Source organism: Rhinopithecus bieti, unplaced genomic scaffold (genome assembly GCF_001698545.2).
Source record: "Rhinopithecus bieti isolate Rb0 unplaced genomic scaffold, ASM169854v2 scaffold_66246, whole genome shotgun sequence".
Lineage (NCBI taxonomy): Eukaryota > Metazoa > Chordata > Mammalia > Primates > Cercopithecidae > Rhinopithecus > Rhinopithecus bieti.
In genome coordinates, this window is record NW_016826110.1 from 1,202,429 (window position 1) to 1,227,485 (window position 25,057).

The following is a 25,057-nucleotide window of genomic DNA, read 5'->3' on the forward strand; positions in this document are numbered from 1 at the left end:
AGCTCTATGCAGAGTGGTTGTGGGAATGGTGTTGGTGATGGGGCTGGATTTGGTTCATCTTTGACTCTTCAGAGCCCTTTGTAGTGTCTGGCATAGAGTACACACTCGCAAGAGGTTTGTTGAATAAATGAGTGAATAAGTGAGTGAAGTGAATACCAATCTCTCTAGGGATTCTTAACTGTATATTTAATGTCATTTCTATTTGGGATGATGAGAACCAAAGTTATTGAAAAGATATAGAAAAGATTATAAAGTGGATGTAATGTTTGGATGTAGAGCTACATAAAATACAGACATGAACTCAGTTATTTTGGTTTCCTACGTGTGAAAAGTAGCCTGATGCAGACCTCTTTGGCAACCCTGAACCCCCTCCTCTCCCAGTTTCCTTCATTTATTATCACTATTGCTCCAGTCCTTATTTATTTATTTATATTTCTCTTTTGGGTGACTGAAGGAGAGAAATGATTATTCTGTTATTGCTGGCTGGGCAGGGAAAAGGAAAATCTGAGGGAAAGGGAGGAAAGAGATAAAATCTAGTTTTACTTTAACTGAAGGCCCTTCTTGTTCTTGAGGTTCTTTTGAAAAGTTCCACCTCTGCCCTGGCTCTCTGACTTTAGCACTTCATCCCTGGCTTTTGCATCAGCTGCTATAGAACCTGTGTTGACTGTTAACTTCTCTGCCTTGCAGCACCTTGCACTGCCCTCTCCTGCAACTGTGGTCTGTACTTTCCAAGTGGCTAAAAGAGGCGCAGTGGGGAGACAGTCAACAGACAGGGGGAGCAGGAAAGCAGTCCTACTCCATTGCCTTCCTAAAACTGCTTCCTCTGGGTTGTCTTCTCAAAATACTTTGTTTTGCCCCATAATTAGTCTCTGGTCTCAGAAAAGGAAAAAAATAAAATCAGAGGCTCAGAAAAGGTGTGTGGGTAGGTGCAGTATGTCAGTTCAAGCCCCTGCCTTTTTCTGTTGCCTGTGGTCTTTTCTCAGCATTCCACGAGCCCCCAGCTCTCCTTTGCACACCTCCATTCCTTAACTCACTCTGTTGGGAAGAATGCCTGCTTTTTTCCTCTCTGGTCAGACGCTCACTCCATTTATTAATCTGTCCCCTCTCTAGTAGATTGCTTAATGTGGCTTAAGCAAACCCAAGACAATATGTAAAAAGACTTTAAAATTTTAAGGTCAAAAGGCAAATGACTTTGTAATTCATGCTGTGGCAGGATGCTTCCTAAGGATCCACAATACTGTAGCAACCTAGCACAAATATTATAGTGAGATGTACTTGTGATAGAAATATTACACATAGCGACATAGTATGGATAGTGAGGAACTCAGATAGCTGGCAAGACTCATTTACATAGCAATATAGTATAGGGAGGTGTACATATGATAGAAATATTATGCTTGGAGGCTGCCTTGCTGGTAAGGCTCCCTCATTTAGAAACTTCAACTCATCCTCCCAAAGCTTTTATTATAAAGAGTACGTGTATCTTCTGCTCTTTAAAAATTTTTAATTTTTAGTTTCTTCTGAAGGTAGTAACCTTGAAAAGAAAAATTCAGAGCCCCAGGCACCCTTTTTTGTGGCTCTGCAATCCTTTTGTCATGTATATGTCTGCCAATGCCTAGTCAAGAGGATGGTAGCAGTTGCTTCATGAATGGTGACATATGGGTGGCTGTAAACACAGCCATTTTAAAGATAGATGTGTGAGTGAGCTCTTTCGGGGTAGCTGGGAAGGGAATGGAGGTGCCATTTCAGATGGCTGACAGAGCAGTTAAATAGTAGATTATTTGCGTTGTGAAACATGAAAAAAGTGAGCAGTAGGAGGATGTGCAAATGAATTTTTAAGTTACATAGTGCAGAAAGGCAAGGACTGTCAATGTTGAACATTTTTCTGTTAGCCTAAGGAAATAAATTCCTTAAGGATTAAGGAAATTATTATTATCATTATGATTATTATTATTATTGCCAGAAAAAATCCTTTTGAAACACTGTAGTTTCACTGCTTATCAATTCAGGAATGAATGAACAGGAGTGAATTTTCATTATTTTAATATGTAATGAGTGGTCCTAGGGAATGAACATTTATACAGAAAGGAAGCTAAAGTTAGCTATAGGATGCTTCATATCTAGTTTTAATTTATGTGACGTACCCTCAAAATAATACAGTAACAATGTAAGTAAGAGCATCAGTGTGGGATACAAATATCCCTAGCATTTGTATAAGGTTCCTGGAAACGTGAGCAGTAATGTTGAAAAGTTGAACATTAGATATGTTATAAGGAGATTCAATTCTTGTAGAATTAAAAAATATTCTTACATTCCTAATTATATAACTGCTTAGTTTTAAATATCCTTAAAATCTTTAAAAGTTTTAAAACATTAAACACATAGAACATCATATAATAAAACTAAATTTCAAACCTTAAGTTTTCATTTGCCCACCTTATCCAAAGTGACATTTAGTTTACTAATCTCTATTATTTCAATTTTTTTCAAAATCTTTGAACAGTTTTTCACCATTATTAAACTTGTGTTTTATGCATAGTGATGAATTATTTTTCAGCATTTCGTATGCTTTTTTTCTGCCACAGTTGCAGTCTATGAGGCTAAATATTTTTGCCATTTTTGGTAGCTCTTATTATTTTCATTCTTGGCTTAACTGTACTAGTAGTGGCACGTTTATTTTTCTTTTTTCTACTCATTTTTGTAAAACAAGTCTGAAATATTAAGAAGACACTGAAAGTGTTAACACTGTTGTACAAAGCCTGTGATGTTGCTGAAGCTGAAGTGTTGCTTAAAGGCCCCAAAGGGTGACAGCTTGAAATGTTTACATAGCAGCTGTTCCAAGAAAGTTCAAATCTGGCAGTAGAAAAGTATTGGGTCTCCGTGTATGAAGCATGAAAATATATGATGTATGGAAGCTGAGAATCGCCTATATGGTGGAAAGAATGAGGAGACCTGCTTTCTAGTCTTGGCTATGTGATTTTAGGCCAGTGTTTTCTCTTCTATAGGACATAGTTTTCTCTTTTATAAAATGAGGCTTTTCTGATATCTGAGTTCTTTTGTAGGCCTGAAATTTAAAAAATAATCACCCTAGCAAAAGTCAACTTTGATATTGAACATTTAGAACAAACTCAGATTGGCACCTGGATTTGATCTTGGTGCATTGAGGTGACATGTGGCTCTCACATTTGTCCATTGACACCAGTAATCTGCCTTTAATGTTCGCTTAGAAGCCCATACCGTGCCTGCCACAGGAGCCTTCAGATGAACTGTTAGATTTAGAAGTGAGGTAGAGCAGAAAAGCAAGGACGGTTAGGGAGCCCGACTTTGGATCAACCTCTAAATAGGGCTGGTTTGCTTGGTTTGCTTGATAGATCTCATCTGCATAAAATTATCAACCTCCGTTCTGCCGGAATATTATCTTCATATAAAGTTGTTACACTGCTTGAAATTCTAATAATTAGAGATTGTCTGCATATTAAAATGTCCTGCACTTTAGAAGCATGTTTAGCATTGCCTAACCATGTTTCTTTTCTCAGTTTTTACTGACGTGAGAATCCCTGCTTTGATGGACAGGACATTTATTATGCTTTGAAAGAGTGGGAAGGCAGGTACCTGAGCTTCTTTGAGGTCAGGCAAGCCTGGATGGGGGAAGCTGTAGTGAGGGGTTTAGGCAGAGTGACCATGTAGTTTATCCTCTACCCTGGGACGTTTTTGAGAGTGAAAAGGATGTTGTTGATAATTTTGCAGAGTCAACAGGAGTAAGTCGGGATTGTTTGGGGCAAACAGGGCCATAAGGTTACCCTAGCTGAGGGCAGTGTGAATGAGCACAGCATATAGAAAACAGAATTCATTAAGCACAGGAGAGATGCCAGAGAATACAGAACTTTTCAAAAGTGTTCAGGGGAAATGCAGAGGAATTAATTTCTTCCTCAGAATGTTCCTTTTTGTGTGCTCTGTGATTCCCGCTGGACAGAAAGTGTCTGATAATAGGAAAAGCAGGAGATTTATTATCAGGCAGAACTTCCTCTGTTCGTTGTTATCTGTGTGGCTCTTGGGCAAGTTACTTCCTTACCTAATTTCTTCATTTGTAGAATGATGAAGAGCTGCTCTCCAAGTTTGTGAGGATTACATGAGATAAGGAATCTCAAATGCCCAAGACCAAGTACATGCTCAGTAAACATGAGTATCTTCAGTTTTCTCTCTTTCTAGAAATTAGAACTTTTAATACCATATCACAGTTATATTGTAAAATAAACTCTGGGACAAGTGGATTGGCTCACATCTGTAATCCCAGTGCTTTGGGAGGCCAAGGTGGGAGGATCAGTTGTGGCCAGGATGAGACCAGCCTGAGCAACATAGTGGGACCCCCACCCCCCTTCTAAAAATTTTTTTTGTTTTAAATTAGCTGGGCATGGTGGCATGTACCTGTAGTCCCAGCTCCTCGGGAGGCTGAGGCTGGAGGATCGCTTGAGCCCCAGAGTTTGAGGCTGCAGAGAGCTGTGATCTTGTCACTGCACTCCAGCCTGGGTGACAGAATGAGACCTTGTCTCTAAAACAAAGAAACAAACAAAACAGACTATTGGTGTGTATGTAGTCTGGTAATTTAATTAATCCACACTTATATGTTAATACCATAGAACATTTTGTTCTGTTTCAAACAGCTGGCTTAAACTTCAGATACCCAAGCTGTTCGTAAATTAGTGACTACAGAAGATAGTTCTGGTTTTACAACTATAGTGTGAGACTGGTTGAGTCAGTCAGCTTCTCTGGGCCTCATCTGTAAAAGGAAATGGTGAGCAACATTATCTATAGTATCTCTTCCTGTTCTCTTATCCTGTGATAAGATATCCAGCCAGCAGAATTCATTATAGCATGGTAGACGTGTGTGACCATTTTCATTATCCCTCCCCTCCGCCCCCCGCCTACCTTCCTCCCTCCCTTCTTCCCCTTCTTCTTACCTTCCTCCCTTTCTCTCTCCCTCCCTGCCTCCTTCCCTTCCTTCTTTCCTTGTCTATCTCCCTCCCTGTGATTGGGGAAAATAATAGCTCAAGTAATTGAAAAAAAAAAATGCAATTTAGTTATTTATTTAGCATAGTACTGAAGACTTAGACCCCTAAGACTTTCTGTAAGGAAACGAGATGTGCTTTGTAGCACAGTCCTAATTTTTAAAAATTAAGGAGACCAGGCATGGTAGCTCACGCCTATAGTCTCAGAACTTTGGGTGGCTGAGGCGGGAGGATTGCTTGAGCTCAGGAATTTGAGACCAGCCTGGGCAACATAGCGAAACCCCATCTCTACCAAAAACAAAAAATTAGCTGGGCATGGTGGCTTGCGCCTGCTGTCTCAGCAACTTGAGAAGCTGAGGAGGGAGGAACGCTTGAATCCGGTTGGTCAAGGCTGCAGTGAGCCATGATCATGCCACTGTACCTCTCGCCTGGGCAACAGAACGAGACTCTTGACTCAAAAAGAAAAAAAAAAAAAAGTAATGTTAGGAAAGATTATTATGCCCATTATTAAAACATGGATGTTTTAATGCACTGTTGGATGGATGGATGGACGGGTGGATCAGTTGATCTCTCTGGACTCTGTGTGTGTGTGTGTGTATGCATGCATATGCACATGTGTGTTGTGTTTTATTCCTTTGTGGCTGATTTTTGCTTACCCTTCCCAACCTTGCCCACCCTTCCCCTCACTTCCATACCATTAAGATTATGTGGCTTCAGTAGTTATTACTGGTCCGTTTTTCCACGTTTTGGTTATTTTTTAATAGCTCATATCTAGAGCAGCTGATTTCCCTTTTTAAAAAGTGTGACATATATAAACAGATATAAACAAATGCATTTATATAATTTTCTGATGCATTTTGCAAATGCTGCAACAGTGAAGAGCCTTGCAATGCTTCAAATTTCCATAAGTTTATATATTTTTTAATGAAGTTTCTATTTATAGTTAAAATATTCACTTACTGATTTTGTAGGGTAAGAAAGGACACTGGGTGAACATTTTATGAAAATAGTCATCTACTGTGTTTTTAGAAAGTCTCTGCAAAAGGACATTTCAAAAGCTTGTTGACACAAACTTATTCCAGTGCCTTACCATCTTCCTAGCCAGGAGGTTCTTTTTTTCTGTTTCATATAAATTCCTGTCCTTGCAATGTGCTCTCATTCCTCTCATCCCATCCTTAATGGAAAAGAAGTGCTCCCCTGTACCTCTTCTTCCTGACCTTGCAGGCTGTGGTGCAGTCCTGACCTCCTCTCTTTTTATCAGGACTGAATAACTGAATTTCCTTTACATGTCCTCATAGGACGCATTTCCTAACATTTTAATCATTTTAGTCACTCTCCTTTGGATGCTGTCCAATCCCTGCTTGCTGTGCTTGGGTTCAAGTCCAGAAGAGCTCTTAGTGTGGTGATGAAGTTCTGAATGGGGCTTTGAGTTGTGGAACGGCTGTCATGGGACCCTCCTGATGCCTGTTTTCACATCCTCATGTTGTGTACCTTTAAAAAGAACTCACTACATTGCTGGTTCATGCTTTGCCTAGATCTCAGATTTTCTCTTTTCCTTAGATAAATTCAGTTTCCCCCATCTCTCGAGTGGTTAGTTTTTACTACCCTCTGGATTAAACTTGTCTCTGTAATCTTTATGGTAGTGTCAGCAATTGGCTACTTAACAACAGGAATTGAAAAATGCCAATCCAAATGCAATTGCTTTAATACATGTTTGTGATCATATGGATACCTGATCTTAAACACATATATACCTTGTTTATTACATTTATTTTGAATATTCTCTGCCCCCATTTGGTGGTGTTCTCCAATTAATTGTGCTTTAATGTTGTCTCCTGTACCAAGTTATAAGGAACTTGAGATGAGGGGCTCTTTTGAATTCTATACCTCTTTTCTCTTCATGACTGTGGAAAAGGTAGTAGGTGGTCAGTTCAGTAAATACTTCTTGATGGAACTGATAGATGCCTACTCACATTCCAGAATTCCAAGGTCCATTGAAACACATTCACATCCTTCTAAGTTTGAGCGTCTAACCTCACATATATTTTGGTAAGCTTAATCACATTCATTTTCCCACTATTTAAGTCAACAATGACAGTAGTACTCAAAGGCTAGGTACACTCTTATGAAACTTGACTGTAATTGGATGTTGAATAACAATTCTCTTGAGAGTGACCATTGAAACATTTTGGTTGCACCCACCATGGTGGTCTAGAAATCATGTTTTCCTAGTTTGTTAGAAAGAATGTTCTGCTGAGTTGAGTCAAAAGCCTTATAAAAGTTAAAATATGTGATATGTTATCTCCTATCCCCCAGGCACATCATTCTGACATAGAGGAAAATGAAACTGATCTACTAGGAATTAGCTGTCCAACTGTCATATTGATCTTTACCAAACACCTTATAATTTCTCTGCTTGCAAATCTTTTAGAATGCAAAATGTTACATGTATAATGGCTTCTTTTGATACAGATCATCTATATACTAAGTAATTCCAGAGGTGGGTAATCCTGTGGATGGTAGGAAGCACAGGTAATGTGGTTAGCAATAGCACCTCTACATTTTGAATCCTATGACAGGCAACATGCACATTCAAAATTAAATTAAAATTCTTGAGAATGAAGTGGAAAGAGGGAAGAAAAGGGCAGTTAGAAGAATAAATTAGTCCCAAGGGATCCTTTCCAAGTCTCAAATCATAAGCCAGCCAGCTGTGATATGAAACATGACAAGGGCCCATGGGCTCTCTCGTTCAGATAGCTGCAAGACTGGATTCTCTGTGATTGTTAATGTATCAACAATTTAACTATATGCATGGAAATACCTTGAGTTATTATTACTTCTCTCAGGAGACTAAGCTATCTGATACCTACAAATGAGTAACACTAGGTCTGCCTAACATTTCCTTACAGATTAAAAAGAATGGCAGATTTTGAGGAGCAACATGCTGGGAAGGCTTGGTAACTTTAGAAATGTGCCACGCTGTGGTTTCTAGGTATGCTATGAATGAAGAGCTTTGTGTGTAAGAAGTGGGAATTCTATGTGAATATTTATTATGTAAATTCTCATGTGTTACTAGGTTTATTTAAGTTTCTTCTTTGCGATCCAAACTTTTTTCCTTGAGAGGCAAGTTTATTTTTCACATTAACCTGATATGTAAATTTCTCAGTCGCCCCCATCTCCCACCCCTAGGCCTTTTTTCTGCACCCAATTTAGTGGTATCAGGTCAGTATTCGGGCAGAGGGTGTTTATCGTTAACAACTAACTAGAGTCATATTTTTGTTTAACTTCCCCTTGCTATAATCCACCCATCCTGCCTGTTACTGTGGGTTGTTGCCAGTTTAGGATTTATTTAACATGACTTATGTTCAGAGGTATATGTTGAAATTTAGAACGTATGAAAAAAGAGCCTGTGTTTTGCTTATGAATACTTCAGTCCATCAGCACGTGTTTATTCTCTGTGCCTGAACTGAAGGTCATCATTTCTTGGCAGTATTACTAGACATACTGGGATATTAAGCCAGAAAATAGAATAGGTTGGTTAAAGATAGATTGAGGCAAAAATTGATTGACAGTTTGATACTTAAAACCAACTTTGCTGGTCAGTTGAGTGTTATCTGACAATCAGGCAGAGTTGCTAATTATTGGCACCCAGGTGCCAGATGGTAGGGAGTAATTAGATCACAACTATCTTATCTATCAGTAGCTTTAGAATGAGAATAGTAGCAATTTTCATAGCCCTTTTCAATGGTCATGAAAACATTTTAAGAGCTGATCCCATGGAATATTGTATATCTGACTCCAGAAAGTAAATTTTTGACACGTTACCTTGAGGAAAAAAGTATGTAACAGGGCATTTTATAATCTTGAAAGAGGGAAGTAATATTTTAGCAACTCTGTGTTCTGTTTGTTGCATCTGGGTTAGCCATGAATGAATTCATTCTGTTCTTAAAGAACTTGTTTTGCATTGATGTCACTGTTTGAAAAAGTAAGCTGTGATAAATTTCATAAGCTGGAAAACTCAACATGCTATAAAATGTGAAAACGCAGGCCCTCTTAAGTGCAACCTGACACAGGAGTGAATTACCTTTACCTAGCACATCTCACGTGGTTCCTGAGCCTACACAACATATCAGAGTCCTCATTCTTGTAGGCGTACCACCTATCTTTTATAGGCTTCAACTGAAAAATACGCTTATTTGGCACAAACACATGTATGATCAAAGGTGATCTGAATAAAATATAGTTTTGATTGATGAATATGCAAGGCTTTTCTTTAATGTTTGAAGGAAGAATCACAGTTTTGTTAATAAAATAGAGGTTAAAGAATGGAATTGTTTCTAGTAGACTGTGCAGCCCTAAATCATTCAAAAGTAATGAAGCAGTTTTCTGAAACAGATTAGGTTTCCTTACGAAGGAAGCCACCTTTGTTCCATGTCACTGATGCATTCCTTATAGGTGAGGTCACTCTGCATTGCTGATATCTTCCTCCTTTCATAAAAGGGAGATGGGGACTGCTCCCAGTGCATTCCATTTCTCACAATCCATAAAATAAGGCTTAAATGTACCTGTCCATTAAAAGCTTTTGAAGGACGAAAGCCAACCTCAGAGGCTTTGTGAACCATGAATTGACAGTAAAAGACAGTATGCTTGTTTTTCAACTAGCCTGTTAAAGGACAAAAGAACTATTCACTCCTACATGACTTTCATGTAGTTATAATAAAAGGCACGAGGATGGTCATCTTGTTTTGTGAATGATTTTAAGACTGCTTGACTGAGATTATTTGAAACAGTACTCTTCAGTTATTCTGACTAACGAAGTCACTGAGAGGAATGTGTGTTACAGAGTGTATACATGACTTTACGTGTATTTGTTTAGATATAATGAAATTTAAAAAGTAGCTTCCTACCTTCCACCCTCTCTGTAAAACCTTAAGGGTGAAAGCATTTTGAGGATATCAGATTAAGCTGTATGTATTGACATCATCTCCTAACTAACCTTCTGTCCACCTGTGTCTCCCTGAGTAGCTCCCTTGAACCTCAGTGTGACATGTCACTCTTGCTCAAAACTATGTTATATAATGGTCCATTAGACTTCAGCCACATAACTGAGTCCTGCCCTTTTCCTCCACCTTATCTCCTCACCTTAAGTATTCTGCTCCAGCCATACAGACTTTCTTGCTGTTTATCAGATTACCAAGGCCTAGGGCCTTTGCACCTGGTCTTTGCCCTGCCTGGAAGGAAGGTCAGCTTTTACCCAGATCTCAACATGGCTTGCTCCTTTCCTTCAGTTTGGTCTCTTTTCAAATGTCACTTCCTTATAAGGGTCTTCTGTGACCACCATATCCAAAAAAAGCCTCACCCCTCACTCTACTGTAGTCAGTCTTCTAGCCTTGCACTGCTTTATTTTTCTTTATGGCACTTATGTCTATCTAAAATCACATTATACATTTATTTGTTTAATCCCTCCTACCCCCACCCCCACTACCCCACATGGAGCAGTAGGCTCCATGAGAACCAGGACTTTGATTAAATTTATTCCTGTCTGTATCCCCAGCAGCTAGCACACTGCCTAGCACATAGTAGGTTCTCAATAAGAATTTAACTTAACAAATAAATCAGGGAACGAGTTATACTTGATGTATGTTGATGTTACTGAGCACACCTCATGTTGAAAAAATACTGCAAATAGGAGAATGATTGTTATTCAGATGTTTAAGTTGAAACAGAGTTTTAATAGATGAGTAAATTAAAATGTCATATATGCTTATTTAGCAATTCACTTTGTATTGTTTTATGAAGATAAATGTGGAATGATTTTAAAAAAATCTTGCCACAAGCTTTTTTTTTTTAAACCCAAGAGATGAGCAGTATGATTCCAAACCATAGCAGCATCTCTGTTTTTAGCTCCCAGAAATGAATACAAATCCTTTATAACTGACAGCATTGGTGTACTTCACTGTTCATACTTTTAAAGCTACCCAGAACACCGGAAAATGACAGCATGGAAAGGAATGCTTTTTTATGCATTTCTGCAAATTTCTATGCTTAACATATTCTTAGGAAGAGAAGTGACATTGTTTTTTGTACCTAAAACTGTTTAAGGAGTGGGTGGAAACACCTATTAATCTTGGCTGTGTCGTGACTTGAGCATATTTCCTCATTTGATGTAGTGTGGATTCAAATTAGCCTTCAGATAATCATTTTTTTTTCCTCTGCAAAATAATACAACCATGTTGTGGGCTGATTCTGTTGAGTGTCTGGAGCCTGATGATTAATGTCAGAGATGAATTTCCTTTTTCTAATATAATCATTGCTGTATGGGTTATATGTACAATTCATTGAAATCTCTCTGTGTAGTCACTCATAAACATGACTGCAGTCATATGCCTCACAATTACTGTACTTTAATCTGCACTTGCCTCCTCCCACGTATTTACTTAAAGAGTCACAGCTTGCTGAAAATGTATCCTTCCTACTGTTGCTCTGTGTGTGTCCAGCTGGGGATTGGACCCTGGTATGTTTTTTTAACCGGCAGATAATTGCATGCTTTAACATGAATTGGTACATAGTCTGCTTTCCACACAGAATTAGAGAATACCCTATGTCTCCAGTGGAGTGTCGTAGGCCATTTCTGCTGCTGTAACTAGATACTGGGAAATTTGTAAAAACAACCCCCAAATTTATTTATCACTGTTCTGGAGACTGTGAAGTCCAAGATCAAGGTGCTGGTAGGTTCAGTTATCTGGTGAGGGCAACTCTCTGCCTCCAAGATGGTTCCTCTGGAGGGGAGGAATGCTGTGTCCTCACGTGGCAGAGGGCATTTGGGCAAGCTAACCTAATGGTGGGTGAAGCCTCTTTTAGAAGTGGCTTAATCCCATTCACAAGGGAGGAGCCTTCATGGCCTAACTGCCTCTTAAAGGCCCTACTTCTTAATACCATCGCATTGGCAACACCTGAGTTTTGGAGCGGATCCATTCAAACCATGGCACAGGAACCACTGAACACAGTGTTGAGTAGTTCTATGAGGCCACTGAAAGTAAGCAGTGCACTTCAATCTGGAGTAGCCTTTGGTGTCTGTGTCCGAATAGTCACAGACACCCACCAGGTGAACGGCTCCAAGTTCCAGATTGGGAAACTGGACTGCCCATGTGGATGTTTCCCCTTTTCCTATTACTTTTTTATTTTTTATTTTTTTAATTTTACTTAAGTTCTGGGATACAGAATGTGCAGGTTTATTACATAAGTATACATGTGTCATCGTGGTTTGCTGCACCTATCAACCCGTCATCTAGATTTTAAGCCTGGTGTGCAATAGGTATTTGTCCTAATGCTCTCCCTCTCCTTGCCCCCCACCCCACAACAGACCCTGGTGTGTGATGTTCCCCTCCTTGTATCCATGTGTTTTCATTATTCAGCTCCCATTTATGAGTGAGAACATGCGGTGTTTGGTTTTCTGTTCCTGTGTTAGTTTGCTGAGAATGATGGTTTCTGCTTCGTCCGTATCTCTGCAAAGGACATGAACTCATTCTTTTTTTATGGCTGCATAGTATTCCATGATGTATATGTGCCACATTTTCTTTATCCAGTCTATCATTGATGGGCATTTGGGTTGGTTCCAAGTCTTTGCTATTGTAAAAAGTGCTGCAGTAAACGTACGTGTGCACGTGTCTTTATAGAAGAATGATTTATAATCCTTTGGGTATAAATACAGTAATGGGATTGCTGGGTCAAACGGTATTTCTGGCTCTAGATCCTTGAGGAAGTGCCACACTGTCTTCCACAATGGTTGAACTAATTTACACTCCCATTAACAGTTTAAAAGCGTTTCTATTTATCCGCATCCTCGCCAGCATTTGTTGTTTCCAGACTTTTTAATGATCACCATTCTAACTGCTGTGGCGTATCTCATTGTTGCTTTGATTTGCGTTTCTCTAATGATCAGTGATAATGAGCTTTTTTTCATGTGTTTGTTGGCCAAATAAATGTCTTCTTTTGAGAAGTGTCTGTTCATATCCTTCACCCACTTTTTGATGGAGTTTTTTTTTTTTCTTGTAAATTTGTTTAAGTTCCTTGTAGATTTTGGGTATTAGCCCTTTTCCTATTTCTATTCCCATTGTTAGCTCCAGAATTTCTATCGTGTGCAGGAATGTCATGATGCCTCCTCCGACTCAGATCACAAGGCCCAGAACCCTTTTATTGTCTTCAGAACAGTAATCCTATTTTCTCTGGCCCATATAGTTGTATCCCTTTCCCTCACCCTATATGCGTTATTACCATTTGTCAAGTGATGCTACTTTGTTCACCTCTCTAGATTCCAGACTCTCAGACATGGTAGTCCAGCGTCTGCATCTTCTCCAGGCTCTAGCTCACACCTTCATACTTGCCTCATGTTACTAGACCTGCCTGCAGCTTTGTGGCTTCCTTCACTTATCACATGTTCATCACTCTCCCCTGGACCAGGTACATACCTCTAATGTTGCTGTGGATGTTGTCCACCATTCACTCTCTCAGTAAATATTTATTTGGGGGAAGATCCCTCAGCAAGTGTGTCTGCCTCTCCTGTTTACTGCTGCAATCTCTGTGTAAACCTATCAAGCTCACTTTTGCTCTTTTTCCCACCTCTTGCCTTTTGGTTTGCCTCTTCTTGACCCTCTCCACTGTCCTGTTCTGGCCCCATCTCCAGTTTCAGTGTCTGAACCTTTGTCCTCAGTCATTATCCTTTTCCCAGTGAGGATGTCTTCCTCTGCTAAATAGCCCCTTAAAGTCCTCTTTTAATGCCTTAACTACTTTTGATTTATGGTAGAACAATCAGTAGAGAGTAAAGCACATGGTAAAAGGTGGCTTTAATAGTGTACTTTTCTAATTCTCCTGCAAAATGGAACTTTATTGCTTTTACCTTCCTCTTTTAGATGAAGAGCTGTGAGATTAGTTAAGTTTTTCTTTCTACAGCAGTCTTGCAAGATTGTCATATTTACCAGGGAATTATTTTATAGATGAAAAAATTTGAATGGGATTTTAGTTTCGGAATGAAATAATTGCTAGTTAAATGACTTACATTAGTGGATCAGACCCAGTTAATGTAAGTTTGTGTCTTTCTTAAAATAAAAGTTGAAAAATTAAATTTGCTCCTTGGTAATTTGATTTGTAGGAAGTGGGGAACAAAGGATTCCAAACAGGTCGTTTAAAATCAGTTCTAATTAATTGCATGTGCAGATACATCTGCTAAGATTGGGAGGCAATTAGTCTAATTATGTTTAAAATACAGTTGCATGCTTAAATAGACAGTCACACGCTCGGCCTGCCTATCTTTTTCTACTTTCTCCTTTAGGTGCATAGTGAATTTTTTGGCCATTAAGCATGACCTCTTCAGTGTCTGTGGAGCAGAACAAAGTGACAATACAAATGAGCAGGGTTGCACATACTCCTAGCTCAGTTTGATACTTCAGTGATAATATCTATACAGCACACTGAGGTGGAAATGTTAAAATATGCTGGGGAAAATTTGTGTTCTCTAGTTAACTCCCCTTTTTTGGGTAATCTTATTTTGGAAATCTGAACTCCCTTTATGAAATACTTGTCTCATGCTTCAGTTTGGAATAAACTATAGCTGAGTCTTATTCCACATATTCTGAAATAATTTGAATTTCAAAGTAAAACTTTACGAAGTAACACCTTGCCTAATAATATACCATTTGCATAAACGACTTGGCCAACTTCACACACATGGTTCAGAGGGGCCAGTGAAAGTATCATCTGGGCTTCTGTAGTAGTTTTATACCCATCACATCTTCACTTGCTCTGACTTAAAGTGGATATGACACCCCTGGCAGACTGTATTTTCCTTTTGGACGTAAGCAGTTGATATTTGAACAGGTGAGTGAACATAGATGTTTGCGATTGTCTTGCCTGCCTTTCATTAAAAACTAATGTGACCACTTTTCTCTTCAGTACATTTGGTTTTATTGGAAGAATCTGTTGAAGGTGGTCTTGTACAGATACTCCCCTATTGCCCTTCCTTTGATTTCTGGTAACATTAAAAATGATTTACAAATTACATTTCATTTTATAGAATATCCTGCAGTTACAAGGTTACAGTCTTTATTACTGACCTACCGCCATGATACGGATTTTTCTTTTAGCTGAACTTCCTGTATTTCTGGCCATATTATTTGCAGCAGAAACTGAGGTTTACTATCATTGCTGTATTTACAGGTGGATTATCTGGTTTTCTCCAAGTAGGCAAGAATGGGATCTTGAGGACAGTTAGTTGATGACATTAGACCAATTGGAGCTTTGTTTTCTGAACTGTTTTTGCTATCCCTGGTATAAGAACATAAACTTATGTCATCTATGTGCTGTCAAAATGTAGTAGATTTTAGTGGACTATGTAGATAAATTTAGGTGGGTGTTTGAAACATGTGCATTTGAATGTGTAGACTATTGATCAACATGGCTTTTGTTGTAACTTGAGTATACATAATCATTAGGGCCTTCTGATGTTCACATTTTATCCATAGATACAGGCTTAAATCTAAGTAGGTTTGCTCAGAAGAGGAAGTTCCATTTTATTTTCTTCTTTGAGGTTACTCAACATCCATCCAGTTCTGACTTCACAGTTAGTAGTTGGTAGAGTTAAAGTTGTGTTTCATAAGTTGATTGTTACTTTGTTCTTTGAAACAAGTTACTCTTCTTATTGTGGTAAATATAAACAACTTCTTTTAAAATCTAGACCAATTTAGGATTTTGGTTTATAATGTAGCATGATAGATACATTATTTTAGCAGATGTTTCATGCCAGTCCTACTATCATTAAGATGGAATATCTGCTTACAGAATACGAGTATATGTTCTGTGGTATATTTACTTCTGTATGTCAGGTGATCTGTATAAATAAGCAACTTCTATTTTGCAAAACCTTTTCTAAAAACTGGATGCCTTGTATTTTTGGTTTGTTAACTTTTACCTTTTTTTCACACAGTCTTATATACCACTTTTAAAATTAGTAAAATGTTAAATAATAGTACGATCTAAAGATTAATCAACAGGTTATAACAACAGCAAAAAACCACTGAAAGTTTAGAAAAGTGCAGCACTGAGGGGTTGTCATTGTGTTTTGGTAACGCACGTGCAATTTTAAAAAATTCTGTCCTGTGTTACTTTGTAAAACATCCTTTACAAATCAGTTTAGGTTAACTCTTTCTACCTACATTTTGGTTAGTCAGGATGCTGGATCTTGTGTATCCTTCTCTGCCAAGCAGTGCTGGTTACAGTTAGATGAATTTAAATTATTAACTTACGTTGTAGGAGAATTTAGATTGATTGACATTCTGCCATTGACAGTATAGCGTGTTCTTGAGTCCACAAAAAAGAAGTATTGTGAAACTCTAGAATTGGGTAGAAAGAGATCATCTGTGCAGTGGCTTAAAAAAAAAAAAAAAAAACTGGGAAGAGCTTTTACAAAAGCAGCAGGAAGTACTTACTGAATCAGCACTGGTCCATTGTGTGGAGGGGTTTGCAGATTTTTAATTAAGCTGCTGAATACTTGCAGTCCTCAATTCACAGGGAAAAATTTTAAAATGGTGGTGGGTGCATGCACATTTGTGTGTGCAGGGCAGCCAAATATGATTTGCTGGGTAGTGAAAATTAGAAATACATGTATGAGAACAGCAAACCAAAACTCACTCCGTGTAATTTTGAGATCAGACAAAGGGATGGCCAGAGCATAAAAGGAGCATGTAGAAGCCTGTTGCTAAATCAGAAATGAACAGGAATGCAGTTCAAAACCTCATTTACTACTCTTTAGTCTGTTGCCCTAGAGACAGACTTCACATATTGACTTTGGCAACTCCAGGGTAGCTTGCCATGTCTGCAGTTACTTAAGTAAAAGTATCTGAATTTGTAACTTAAAAATATAAGTTTACTGTAGCCAGTGCAACAAATTACATTTGTAGTCAGGTGGGAATTTCTAGAGGTTCTAAGTCATCTTTTGGAAAATCATGAACTAAATAGAAGAAATAAATAATTCTGATTCTAAAGAGTTCAAATAGGAAAACAGTAAATGAAAGCAAGACTTCTTGAATGCCCAGTGCAAGAATCCATTGAGGACAGATTTAAATTTCAGGCATTACCTTGTAGCATGAATGAAATAACTGGAGAATATAGATAAAAAGCTAATAGGGGAGTGCTTAGAATATTGTTTAAAGATTAAACTGAGGGAATTAGCCTAGCATGATCAAGATTCTATCCAGTTCTAATTTTATTATTTATTTATTTATTGAGATGGAATCTTGTTCTGTCGCCAGGGTGGAGTGCAGTGGCGCAATCTTGGCTCACTCAACCTCCGCCTGCTGGGTTCAAGCGATTCTTCTGCCTCAGCATCCTGAGTAGCTGGGATTACAGTTGTGCGCTGTAATGCCTAGCTAATTTTTGTGTTTTTTTGTAGAGACGAGGTTTCTCCATGTTGGCCAGGCTGGTCTCGAACTCCTGACCTCAGGTGGTCTACCTGCCTCGACCTTGCAAAGTTCAGTTCTAATTTTAAATGATACCTTAGAGCAAGTGAGCTTTTCAGTTTTCTCTTATTCTTATATGCCTTGCCTTTTGGTATTTTTATTGTGTAGTTGTAATGAGAATAACATTTCAAAGATTTTCTTTATTCTAGGCTAACAAGAGATTGTTTAAAAACTAATGAAATATAAATAGTATGGAATTGGGAGAAGGGATTTGAAGACTGGACAGCTATCTTGGAAATGAGTTCTTTTTCATGCAGTGCTATTTCTCAAAGTCTGGTCCAAGGACCGCCTGCATTAGAAACACCTAAATGCCTGTTAAAAATGCACATACCTGGTGTCCATTTGTGCTGCTATAACAGGCTGGATAATGTATAATGATAGAAATGTATTTGGCTCGTGGTTCTGGAGGCTGGGAAGTCCAAGATTGAGGGGCCATATCTGACGAGGGCTTCCCTAATGCATGATCACATGGCAGAAGGCATCATATAGCAAGAGAGCAGGCAGGAGATGGATGGCAAGGGGGGCCAAATGTGTTTTTATAACAAACCCACTCCCTCCACAAAAGACAGTCCATTTATGAGGGCAGAACCCCCATGACCTAAACATCTCCCATTGGGCCCATCTCCCATCACTGTTGCATTGGAGATTAAGTTTCCAATACATGAAGTTTGGGTGACACATTCAAACAATAGCATCTGGGCCCCACCTCAGATCCACAGAATTTGATTTCCTGGAGCTGGGACCCAGAGATTTTCATTTCAAACAAGTTTCCCAGGAGATTTTTATGCACACTAATGTTTGAAGAAAAATACTTCTAAAATGTAAGTGCAAATCTTAGCTATTAGGACATATGAATTTAATATTTCAGATCTCTTTTCTACTGGGGATAATTTTAGAAGTGATATTTCATTTTAAAAACATTGCTTGATAGGAAGAATTGCAAAGATGTTAGAACAGGGGTCGCTGCACAAGTGGTATTTTTGTGGGGAGAAAAGTTTTCATGTGAAAGCTGTTTTATATTTGTGATTAAATTATACATCAGATCAGTGATTGGGATGGCTTTAGGCAGAACGAAAGAGAATCATTTAGCATTATCATTTTCACTCCTCTACAAAAAAAAATTTTTTTAACTGAAATAGAAAAAGATTTGATTAAGAATTTATAAATCCCTCCTTTCCCACCAAAGGATCCTATTTATAGTATTCTTTGACATATAATCTTCATTGTTCATATATATAATCTTCAGATTTTATTTAAAATCTGAATAAAACTCTCAAGTGACTTGAAATTTTATTTCACATTTTAAAAACTAGTTTGTAACACTGTGCTTTCTGCTGTTTAACTACAAGCAAGTCTGGTAACAGACTTAGGGGCTCCAGCCATAAGGGCCAGAGAAGAGGGAAATCTCAAGGTTGACTTTACCGAGCATCTGAGGGCCTCATAGGAGGAAAACAGTCCCCATTTCCCAAGAAGTGCAGTATCTCAGCAACCATGCTCCGAGGTCAAGTTCTGCCCACACAGTGTTTCAGCAGGATTTCATTTCAGCCTGTGTTTTTGATTTGTCATTTTAGAAAGATAGCTACATTGTCCTTTTGGTGTAGAGGCATTTCTGGAGCAGCTGAACTTGGGCCTACTCCAGGGCACACTGGCTTTCTCACTGTCTCCCCGGGTGGAGTTGTGGCGTTTAGGAGTGCTGATGTTAGCCACGGCCAGTGCCAAAGCACATCCAGATGCTTTAAACCCTTAAGGCCTTTACTTCCATGGATGATGGATTAAAATGCAAACAGAGCTCCTGCAAAATTAGACCAGATAATCCTATGCAGAACTGGCGGTAAAGTTCACTGCCTTTCTGCTGAAGAGTGAAATTGCTGAAGAAAATCTATTCAAGTTGCTTCTGAATAGTATTTAGCATGTATTTCCGGTATTGATTTCAACGTGTAAACTTGTATACATTTCACATGAACTTGGGCAGTTTTATTTTTTTAATGTATTTATTTTGAGTTGGAGTCTCGCTCTGTCGCCCAGGCTGGAGTGCAGTGGTGCGATCTCGGCTCACTGCAAGCTCCGCCTCCCTGGTTCACGCCATTCTCCTGCCTCAGCCTCCCGAGTAGCTGAGACTACAGGCGCCCGCCACCACGCACAGCTAGTTTTTTGTATTTTTAGCAGAGATGGGGTTTCATCGTGTTAGCCAGGATGGTCTCAATCTCCTGACCTTGTGATCCACCTGCCTCAGCCTCCCAAAGTGCTGGGATTACAGACGTGAGCCACTGCGCCCGGCCTGGGCAGTTTTAAAAAGGAAAACTTCACTTCACTTAAAAGGCTTCCTTGCAGTGAGGGGAATGCTTGGGTGATGATTAGTTTGGTCTGGTGAATACGTGGATCATTGTATTGAGGGGCTCACGTACAAGCGGTGTAAATATGGTAATGAGTAAAACAGGCAAGTGCAGCATGGTGACTGTGGTTAGTAATAATGTATTATGGACTTGAAAACTGCTAGGGGAGTAGATTTCAAATATTCTTACAAGAAATGACAGGTGTGTGAGGTGATGGTATATTAATGAACTTGATATAATTTCACAGTGTATACATACTAAAAATGCTGTACACTACAAATAGATACAATTATTTATTTGTTAATTAAAGAAAAAAAACTCAAAAAAACTCCTTAACACACGTTAGTATCTTTAAATTGAACAGTTTCTCAAACTGCTTTCTTAAATAATTAAGTGAAGGGGGCCAAATGCAGTGGCTCACGCTCTGTAATCCCAGAGCTTTGGGAGGCTGAGGTAGGTGGATTGCTTGAACCCAGGAATTTGAGACCAGCCTGGGCAACATGGTGAAACCCCATCTCTGCAAAAAATTTAAAAAAGTAGGCGGGCATGGTGGCGCGTACCTCTGGTCCCAGTTAACTCAGGAGGCTGAGGTGGGACAACCGTTTGAGCCCAGGAGGTGGAGGTTGCAGTGAGCCCAGATTGCGCCACTGCACTCCAGCCTGGGTGCCAGAGTGAGACCCTGTCTCAAAAAAAAAAAGAAAAAAAAATTAAGTAAAACTGAATTTATTATAATACCCCTTGAGAAGTTTTAGTTGACTTTCGAAAAGTTGATTATTTTAAGAAATACCTTGGTGACTTTACTCTTAGATGTTCCAGTGTCCAGTTGGAGTGTTTGTGCTTTGTAATTCTCACTATAGATCTGAATTACTTTTGTTTTTTTTGAGGCAATCTCACTCTGTCGCCCAGGCTGGAGTAAAGTGGCGTGATCTTGGCTCACTGCAGCCTCTGCCTTCTGAGTTCAAGTTATTCTCCTGCCTCAGCCTCCCAAGTAGCTGGCATTACAAGCACTTGCCACCTCGCCCGGCTAATTTTTTTATTTTTTTCAGTAGAGGTGGGGTTTCACTATGTTGTCTAAGCTGGTCTGGAACTCCTGACCTCAGGTGATCCACCCGCCTCGGCCTCCCAAAGTGCTGGGATTGCTGGACTGAGCCACCGCACCTGGCCTATCTTAATTACTTTTAAGGAAAATTTCTAATCTGTACATCTTGTGGTATGCCTTGCAGCTATTCTGAGTATCCTTTAATGTACTTATTTTCATTAAGATGGAATGTGTGAAAATAAGGTGGACTAACCGTCGCTAAAGGTAGAATGGTTAGGGTTTGAAATTTTACATGATGCCTTTGTATTTCTTCAGAAGGATCTTGGATGAAAGTTAACTTTGAACAGTTATTTTAATAAAAATATGCATACACATGGACTGAATAACAGGGACTAGTTCCAAGGTCAGTCCTCACAGATGTCTTTTTTTGTTTTCTGAACAGCACTTGTGATTCAGAACTCACTTCATTAACCTCTCATTATTTCTCTGTGTGCTTGGCTTTCTGAACATCAGCTTTTTTTTCCTGCATGTCACTTGGGCACTTGGCCTTCAGTGTATCTTTCGTGTTTTAATAGAGATATGCAATGGTTACAAAAATATTCCCCTTATACAAAGTAGGTAGATTTATAACCAATCTTGTTGGCACAATCTTGGCCGAAATGGCTACCCACGTATTGTGAAAAGGCAAAATTTCCAAGTTGAAGAAGGAGGTAAATAAGAAGAAAGACTGGTGAAGAATGACTTAAATGAGCCAGATGTACTAGTATATTCTAGTATATTTAAGAATTGACCCAGGATGGCACTGTGCAGTTAAGCTATCATTTTTAAGAGTGAATACAGGACTGACATGGTATCTTGAGACTGAAAAAGGGCAAGGGGTAGGGGGCGGAAATTAGCTTTGAAGTCATTTACCTGTCAGTTTTATGCCAGAAATACTTATAGAGATAGTCTTCAAAGTGAGGATGGGGAAGCTACAAGTGCTGCTTTTGACGTGATAGAAGGCAGAGCTGAATATGAGGAGGAAGACGGTTAATAATAAGAGAATTCTTTATAGCAGTATATTAGGGCAGCTGAAATGTTTTCAGAGTGGAAGCAAGCATGCCCTAAGCTGACAAACCTAGAATACTTTGTATTTAGCAGTTAGACCATGTGGAAATAAACCTTGACAGTGTTGTTTGCTGGTATGTGCCAGATTCAAGGAGGCAATGACTCACTCCGTCAAAGCAGCATGGAGCTGATTCTTGACCTTATTGCTGTCAACTCCAATTTTCAGCCTGACAGACAACAATTCATAATTCTCAGCCCTGCCTACCTCACGGGCATCTATCTGGACAGATGTGTAAAAGTGTACTGGGCGTTTGGAACAGAGCATCCTGTAGATTCATGGTATTGGTAAATTAAGAGGGCAGCAGAGTGTCTATGGCAGCTCAATATTCATTTTCCTGAAGATGAAGATGGCTTGTGAGGCCACTGTATTTGGCCAGTGACGGCGTTCCCTACACCCTTCCTTGCCCATGACGCTGGTAGTTAGTTCCTTTCACCTCTGCTGTGCGGAGTATTACTAGTGCAGGTAGGTGTAGGTACACCCTAATTCCGACCAAGCTTGGAGATGTTAAAGAAAAAATTATTCTGATGCTGGTTGAGATGGTAAGGAAAGCTTTATTGAAGACTATTGCATTAGAGTATTACAGTAGGAGAGAGAGAGAGAGAGAGGACTGTATTCTGAATACAGCAAAGACAGCTGGAAATTTATAGCCAATGGGCAGAGTGTGAGGGGAGGGGAAAATTTACTAACGGGAAAATTACTAAGAGGAGACGTCAAGTGTAGGGGGATTCTTGCTAACATGACCTAATAGGACTCTTGGTAAAGGCAGGCCAAGGACTTACAGATCAAAGGTGGGAGATGAGGATCTCTCCTCATCTCTCCTCCTGATCAAGTGTGATCAGATTTCAAGGTTAGGGGGGACTCATAAATTGATTTAGCAGGATTCTTGCTAAAATCGGTCCTACAGGTCTTGAATAAGCTTATTTCTTGCTTCTTGTAAGACTGTAGGGTATACTCTCTTCAGTCTTATTACTAATTCTTTATCAGTAATATGTATTCATCTTTACTATCTTGTTTCCTTTTGCTGACTCTTCTGGTCTTAGGGTACTCTCCTTAATAAATTTTGAAATCTGTCTAGAACTCACTGTAGCCAAGCTTCCTGGATTTCTTTACTGTACATGTGATTCAGCTGGAGATGTAATTGCCAAATTCATATTTTTAGCATGCTGGTGGTCAATGTAGGCAGCTACCTTATGGGTATGTATAACCATTTCCCCTCTTGAAATCAGCCTCTTCTTTTTTAAAAAATTAAAAATAGAGATGGGGTTGGGCTGTGTTGCCCAAGCTGGTCTTGAACTCCTGGCCTCAAGCCATCCTCCCACTTCCACCTCCCAAAGTGTTGTGATTACAGGCATGAGCCACCGTGCCCAGCCTGAAATCAGCCTTAATTGTCCCCCAAGTAAATAAACACCTGGTGAAAATCACCTTTGGAAAATTAATGCTTTTGAGAATAATCCATGAGTCTAAGTACGACTTTCAAATCACCTTCACCATGTGTCTGGGAACATGTCAGGTTGGTTTTCCACATCACATCACTCCTCTTCTGCTTACTGTATTCCCACTTACTAGACATCAGGTGTTGGTTTATTAGGAGACATTACTCTGCATGTCACACAGCCAGTTGGCACCACATTTTTGGCTCCTTCTGTTGAATCTCTTTCTAGTTGGCTGGCAAATTAAATCTGTTCATTGAGAAGGGAGCGTGTGCATATTTGTGCTTGTTTGTGTATGTATTACTGGCAGGGGATGAGACAGAAGCAAAAGTTGGGTCAGTTAAATACAATCGTCTCTCTTCTACTTTCTAGTTTTTGGAGATACTTTTCCATGCCATTTTGTAACAGATGATATCTTAGGTTTTATCATTCAGTCTTTTGTGTCTAACAGTGAATTATTTGTTAGCCTTTGAGCCTACATATTTAGCATTTTATTATGGGAATAATAAATAGAAGCAATGTATGTATTTACATATGCATATCTCAGATTGTAGAGACTGGTGACCAGAGCGATGATATCCGTGAGTTAGCTTACATGAGAATTTCTGGGTACAGTAGTGGGTTCTTACTGTGTGCCAGGCAATGTTTTAGGTATTTTATATATATTAACTTATTTAATTCTCATAGCAACGCTATGAAGTAGTTGCTACTATTATCTCCATTTTCCAGGTGAGGAGGCAGACACAGAGAGGTTACATAACTTGTTTAAGGTTACGCAACTAATAAGTAATGATATCACTTAGTCTAAATTATGGAATAGTAAGAAACAACCCTGAAATTTGAGATGCTTGGTACAGCAAAGGCTTATTTCTCACTCAAGGTACACGTTGTGTGGATTGGCAGAGGGACATCCCTCATTACAGTCATTAGAGTTACTCAGAGACCCAGCTGACAAAGGCTCCATCTCAGCACATGCTTCCAGGAAGGGAACTGGCAAGTCGAGCTCTGGCTTAAAGCTTCCACCTGGAAGTGACATGTTTTACTTACCACATTTCATTGTCCAAAGCAAGTTACTAGGCCACAATTCTGTTTCAAGGAGGTCGGAAAGGGCAGTCCTGACATGTGTCTAGAGGGAGAGAAGAATCGTGATGTTTGTGCTAGAGCCAGGACTGGGATCTAGGCGGCTGGGCCACAGATGCTGTGCCAGTGGCTAGAACTGTCAGAAAACACATGGCAAGGATCCTGAGGCAAATGTTGTCCAGAACAGTTTTGTCACTTAGGGTGCAGAAGAAATGTCATTGAAAGAAATGAAGTAGGCCAGGCACGGTGGCTCACACCTGTAATTCCAGCACTTTGGGAGGCTGAGGTGGGTGGACCACCTGAGGTCAGGAGTTTGAGACCAGCCTGGCCAACATGGTGAAACCCTGTCTCTTCTAAAACAAAAATTAGCTGGGCGTGGTGGTGCACACCTGTAATCCCAGCTACTCAGGAGGCTGAGGCAGGAGAATCGCTTGAACTGGGGAGGCGGAGGTTGCAGTGAGCCAAGATTGCACCATCGCACTCCACTCCAGCCTGGGCAACAAGAGCAAAACTATGTCTCAAAAAAAAAAAAAAAAAAACAAAAAAACAGAG

The 25,057-nt window shown here is 39.4% G+C and overlaps 1 protein-coding gene and 1 long non-coding RNA gene across 4 annotated transcripts in view; one reads left to right on the plus strand and one right to left on the minus strand.

The window, feature by feature from the left end:
• LOC108522858 (uncharacterized) overlaps positions 1-25,057 on the minus strand; it is an 88,777-nt gene that overhangs the window by 24,672 nt on the left and 39,048 nt on the right. The window lies entirely within an intron of this gene.
• SH3RF1 (SH3 domain containing ring finger 1) overlaps positions 1-25,057 on the plus strand; it is a 191,813-nt gene that overhangs the window by 10,224 nt on the left and 156,532 nt on the right. The window lies entirely within an intron of this gene.